The 5,633-nt window shown below is 50.9% G+C and overlaps 1 long non-coding RNA gene across 1 annotated transcript; it reads right to left on the bottom strand.

The window, feature by feature from the left end:
- Window positions 1-241: 241 nt before the first annotated feature.
- LOC105711817 (uncharacterized) lies at window positions 242-3,318 on the bottom strand. Its single transcript, XR_001106163.2, has 3 exons — window positions 3,069-3,318; window positions 604-1,874; window positions 242-507 (listed from the first exon to the last, which is right to left on the bottom strand). It is a non-coding gene; the product is annotated as an uncharacterized LOC105711817 (long non-coding RNA).
- Between the last annotated feature and the right edge of the window lie 2,315 nt (window positions 3,319-5,633).

Genomic DNA, 5,633 nt, shown 5'->3' with positions numbered 1-5,633 from the left:
CCGCCAGTCTCTTGTACCTGGGCTGCATTGCCCTAAGATCACCGCTATGCTCGTCTTTAAAATGTTTTATTTCTCCCAACTTCTTGACAAGAAAAAAAAAAGGTGGGCTTGAATTAGGTAAGAAAGGAGAGATAAGGGAATAAAATGAAGGAGTTTGGTGCAGATGACGGGAAAGAAAGGGACAGAAAACAGACATGTATTAAGAGGTTTCTCTGTGTGAGACACTGAGTGAGATACTTTATGAAATTTCACCCAACTCACCCAACCTCCCTGCAGGAGGCGGGTACTCTTAGCCTGTATTATAGAAGGGAAGCCAAGGCTCAGAGTTGAAATAGCTTGCCTAGAATTATGGTGCTGGGACTGAATCCACATGTATCTCCTCTTGGCCCTTCTCTCATATCTGCACAGGAGGGTTGACTCATTTGGGTTCTAGTCCCTCCTCTTCCACTGATGTGCTGTGTAACCTCAGGCGAATTGTCTCATGTCTCTGGGCTTTTGTCCTCTCACCTGTACAATGAGCAGTATGGACCCCAGGACCCCAGTAATAGGGCTTAACATGAGGCAGATTGTGTTATTGTCAAGATATTTGAAGAAAAATTATACGTCCTGTCCTACTGACAGCAGGCTTGCCTGTGTGACTTGCTTTAGCTAATACGATGTGAATGGAAGTGACATGGACTTGGTTCAAGCAGAAGCTTGAGGATCCATCCCATTGGCTCTTCCTCCATCAGATGGGGACTTCTCAGTTCTGGGATTAAGAGGATGTGGGACAGGCTTTGCCCACCTGCCATGCACATGAATATGAGCAAGAAATAGCTCTTGGCTATTGTAAGCCCCTAAGATTTGGGGTCATTTGTTACCATTGCTGAACTTAGCTTAGGTTGACTGGGACAATGATTTTGTGAGAAAAAGGGAAGGAGGAAAGGGAGGATAATGCCCCAAGGAATGAACCACCTGGGAAGAAACTGGCTCACTGAGCTACCTGAATATCTGAAGTCCTATCAGTCTTCCAAACAGGGTGTCCAAAGAATGCAGGCAGTTTGAGAGCACAGGGGCAGCGGGGGGAACCCAGAGGGTAGTGGTGGTGAGGAGCACTAACATCTGAGGACAAGGGAGCACTGTGGCAAGAAGTTTGGGAGTCAGCAGATCACGCATGAGAAGAGTACAGAGAGCAATACGGGACATAAGTACTTAGGAAGATTTTACGAGATGTTTCTTTTGTTTCTAACAGAAAACGATGTTTGTAGGGTAGGAGAGACTCTTAAAGCTCATTTAGGACAGTCCTCTTCATTGACGGGTGAGAGAATTGAGGATCTGAGAAGGTAGACACCTGATTGAATTGAAGGTCACACTGCAAGTTAGCTTCAGGGTTGGGACTTGGGCCCAGGCTTAAGGAAGGCTAATGTTGCACCTTTCTGTTTCTCTTTAGTGAGAAGAGTAAAACCTTTTTGGAAGAATGAGCAGGTTGTTTGGTTTGAAGGACAGCAAGCAAGGTGGGCACCGGGGCCTTCTGGGAATAAAAGCAGGCGAAGTTCTCAAGTCATGGGAAAACAGGCGAGGGAGACAGGCACCCGGTAACGGTGGGCAAGTGAGCCTGAGGGTTTAGCCAGAGGCGTGGGCTTCCTGGAAAGGGAACAGAGGCTACCAATGCACAGCAATTCAGCTTCTTCTGTTGAGGCCTCACGTGCACAGGCTTTGTGTTTCCCACTTGCTGTACTTTATCTCATACCAGTCCCATGATGCAGCTTTCTAAGTCCCATTTAACATATGAGTCAACAGAGGATCAGGAAAGTTAAACAATTTGCCAAGATCTCACAGTTTATCAGCGACAGAGGTGGGATTTGAACCACGTCAGTGCGACTCCAAAGTTCCTGCTAAGGGAAGGAGGCGGAGAGCAGGTGGAAGCAGAGGAAATAGTTGCTTAGGGCCAGGCCTCCTAGGCCCCTGTCGCCCTGGCTCAGTGTGGTTGCCAGAGCTTTCTGCCAGCAGTTTTCCGAGCGAGGGCCCCTGGAGCTCACAAGCCCATGGCCAGGCCTGCTTGGGGACCCTGTGTCACATTAGCTTGCATTGCCGACTCTCCCCAGTGGTGTCCTCCCCGCTTGTACCAGCCAAGGAATGAGTCAAGGTCGCCAGTATGTTCTTGGCTGCCTGGATTTCTGCATCTCCTGGGCCACCTTTTCGTGACAAACCCCAGCCTGCAGATCACTGGTCCAGGAGTTCTAGAGGGAGGGCCTGGGCAGAGGGAGGGCTCCACAGGACCTGGCTGTGGCCCAAATACACGTTTGTGGCTGGGCATTTCCTCCCAACTAATAAACAAACAATCATTATTTTTCTCTGGCCAAATGGAAGCTGGCCTCAGAGCACTCAGCACAAGAGCAATAATAGGGGCTTATCGACAGACAGGGAGGGCTTAATAGGCCACAGACCGATGACGATCGAGATGGATGAAGGCTGCGCTATCGATCGCCAGAACCCCTCCAGCCCTCCCAGAGGGGCCCCCGCCCCCTGTTCTGTCTCATGGGCACACAATTAGCTGGACTGTGGGGAGGGTTGTGCCCATCCACCCAAATTCCAAGGGGAGGGAGCATATTTGTAATTGGAAGAAACATAATAGACTATCAAAATATGTGACTTTAGCGACAAAACTTGGTACATAAGTCGTGGTTCTATTTTCCTTCTACACCAGTAAAAAAATAGCAGATTTTTCATCAAGACAGAAAGCAAGACTACCACAAAAGTAGTTCCCTCATTCTTATCCCTTTATAGGCAGAGTCAAATAGTGGGAAGGAAACTCCCTCTGGTCAGTCGAGCTCAGGTCCCTGAAGCCCTTATTACTGGAAGCTGGGGCAAAAGAAGGCAGGTAACCACTGACGGGCTGTGTCCACAGCGCGTGGCCAGAGAACGGAATGACAGTGCACCAGGAACCGAGGAGGCCAGCCCAGCCCTGTGGATCTAAGACCACCGGATCCCTGAGGGTCAGCAACACCCTTGAAGTTGTGGGCAACATATTATATGAGTGGTCCATAGCATTGATAAGATTGGCAGAGGGGTGAGCACACACAAAGTACCTGGATCTTGTGCACCATCCTCCCCTTTTCTGGTGTAGAGTGGGGGCTCCTGTTGGTGCTTGTCAGCACAGCTGTGAGAAGAGGCCCCTGCATCTCACTTGCCCTCACCTTCTTTTGGCCTCCAGTGCCAGTGAGCAGCCCCGTGCCCTGTTTCTTGAATGCAAGAGCATGTTGTGCTGAACTGATGAACCTGTGGAGTCTGCCAGGCCCTGACCTCCAGCCCCTCCTGGGGAGATGACCCCAGCCCCACCCATTCGCAATTCGCAGCACACATAAAGGGACTGGCCTTGCAAAAGCAGCTCCTCCCTGCCAGTGTGACGTTATTTAGGGTGCATTGGGACACTACATGAGTGGCCCAGGCCTCATTCTCACTGTGGACAGTATGGGCAGGGTGGCCTGCAGGCAGTGTTCCTGCCTAAGGAACTGCCTAGTGGCTTTGATGATGCTGAGGATTAATTGGTCTCCACTCAGGCCTCCTTGAGGGAATCACATGCCGGGTTTAAGTAGGACTTTCTGGAGTCTTCAGAGGAGAGTCACTGGATGATTAGTGGATGGGGACACCTGGAAATGGTCCCAGGGTGAAGTAAAGAAGCTGGAATTAGCCTGAAGAGGGGGAGGTGGCAGGGTGCTGAATAGATGAGGGTTTTCTACAGTATGAGTGGCTGCCACTGGCCAGATGTGTCTTCTGCCATGAAAGCTTTGAGTTTGACAATAAAGTTTGGAAGCCAGGAATTCTGAGGGAGATGTTTGCTTCTAGGTGGGGTCAATGAGGTGACTTGCAGTCACCATTTGGGGGCCACCTTTACCCAGGTGAGAGCAGCATCGTACTAGAACTGTGTGTGTGCAGGCGTGGTGGCCTGGGGCAGGAACAGGGTGACCTCTTAAGGCTTCTGTTGGTCTACGAGTGAGCTTTCCTGCTGGGCTCAGGGGTCAGGTGGCAGCTGCAGGTGTGGTCCCTGGTAACAGATAAGAGGGTTGCCACATAGTATGAGGTCAGTGTGTGGCAGCTGCAGGAGCTGAGAAAGCCAGAAGGACAAGCCCAGGCCTTTTCATGGGGAGAATAGGAGGAGTGAGTTCAAAGCATGAAGCTAGGCACATGCTACACATCTTCAGCTGAACCGAGCATCCAGGGACAGAGAAGTAGGGAGCCAGGACCCGCCAGGATTGGAGCTGACTATGGAAGAGGCTAGTTTTGCTGAGGGCCTCCTGGGGATAACAGACAAAGTCGAGGAACAAGCCAGCCTTAGGAGCTGGGAGGCCTGAGCTCTCACCTAGCCCGGCCACTTCATGGTTCTGTGGCTTTGGGCATGCTGCTTCTCCTTCCAGAGCCTCAGTTTCTTAGCTACAAAGTGAGTGGAACTGCTATGTCATTGAGGGGAATGTAAAGCCTATAGCACCGTGTCTGTTATTCAGGAAGGACTCAATAAAGGACAAGACACTGAGGTCAAGATGCCCCTTTTCCATCATGGTCTTCTCAGACCTCAAACATACCACTTCCCAGTGTACCAGGTCGGCGCCTGCATCCAGTTATCCTCAGTGCAAAAGCAGATTGGCTGGGCCATCACACACCCATGGGGAGCAGTGAGGCCAGGAAGGTAGAGGGGAAAGGTGGTCTGGTGCTAACTCAAGTTGGGTAGATGTGGGAAAGGAGATTTGACTCACAGCATCTGAGTCGGTGGAATAAGGTGATGCTGTATCAGGGACCTGAGTCTGGCCTTATGCTGGGATTTTTTTTTCCTGATGATGGAAATGTTTATTAGATTTAGATCTATCCAGCGGTACTCTGTTGGCTAATCCTGATTTTGTTGTCAGCACCCACAATGCCACCATCTAACATGTGTCTCTTCTCCCTCAGGCCCGGGTGGGGTGGGACCCCCTCCGGAGAGGTGTGTGAGCCTCCCTAGAGCTTACCCAGCCGGGCGCCTGTTCCTTGATGAGAACCCACATGGCATTGACCTCAGGCTTCTTCATGGTTCGCTCTGTGACTGGTGGCACTGGATTTGCATCAAGGTGGTTTCGAGGATGGTCTTCTGAAGGTACTTAGGTGTCTTGGGTCCTGGAAGATGGGCGACACACGGATCTATTTTTTTCCTATGGTTATAGACCCTTTCAGCACAACCTTTGTGGCCTTCAAAGCTTTTGCCTTGGTTTCAGTTTTGGGAAGGGCTGGGGCTCCCTTTTTGCTTTCAGCACTGTATTCACAGAAGGGAGTGTCTGAGTCTATCTGACGGCCTGGTGTAGCAGTGCCATCAGGAGCTGGTCTTCAGTGGAGAAAATGTACTGCAAAGGCTGAAGAGACTTCCATGGAAACAGGAGCGGAAGGGAGAAGGCTTCACGATACTGTTTCAGACCCTGTTCCCCTGGCCCAGCCCACACCTAAAGCGACAGAAAGGAGTCTGCAGCGGAAACAGAAGTTGCTGTTTTCCTGGAAGCTCCGAGAGGCCTCAAAGGCATCACTTCACAGCAGTGGTCAGCAAGGCCCTGTGCTCCACTGGCTTCACAATGGAGGGAGGTGTGGGACAGCATGAGAAGGCACTGCACAAGCTCCTGTGAGACTTCGCAGGG

The sequence above is a fragment of the Aotus nancymaae genome, unplaced genomic scaffold (assembly GCF_030222135.1).
Source record: "Aotus nancymaae isolate 86718 unplaced genomic scaffold, 86718_ANA_hifiasm-v0.15.2.pri h1tg000108l, whole genome shotgun sequence".
Classification (NCBI taxonomy): domain Eukaryota; kingdom Metazoa; phylum Chordata; class Mammalia; order Primates; family Aotidae; genus Aotus; species Aotus nancymaae.
Note: the sequence above shows the minus strand (reverse complement) of the source record. Positions and strands in the feature narration are given on the sequence as shown.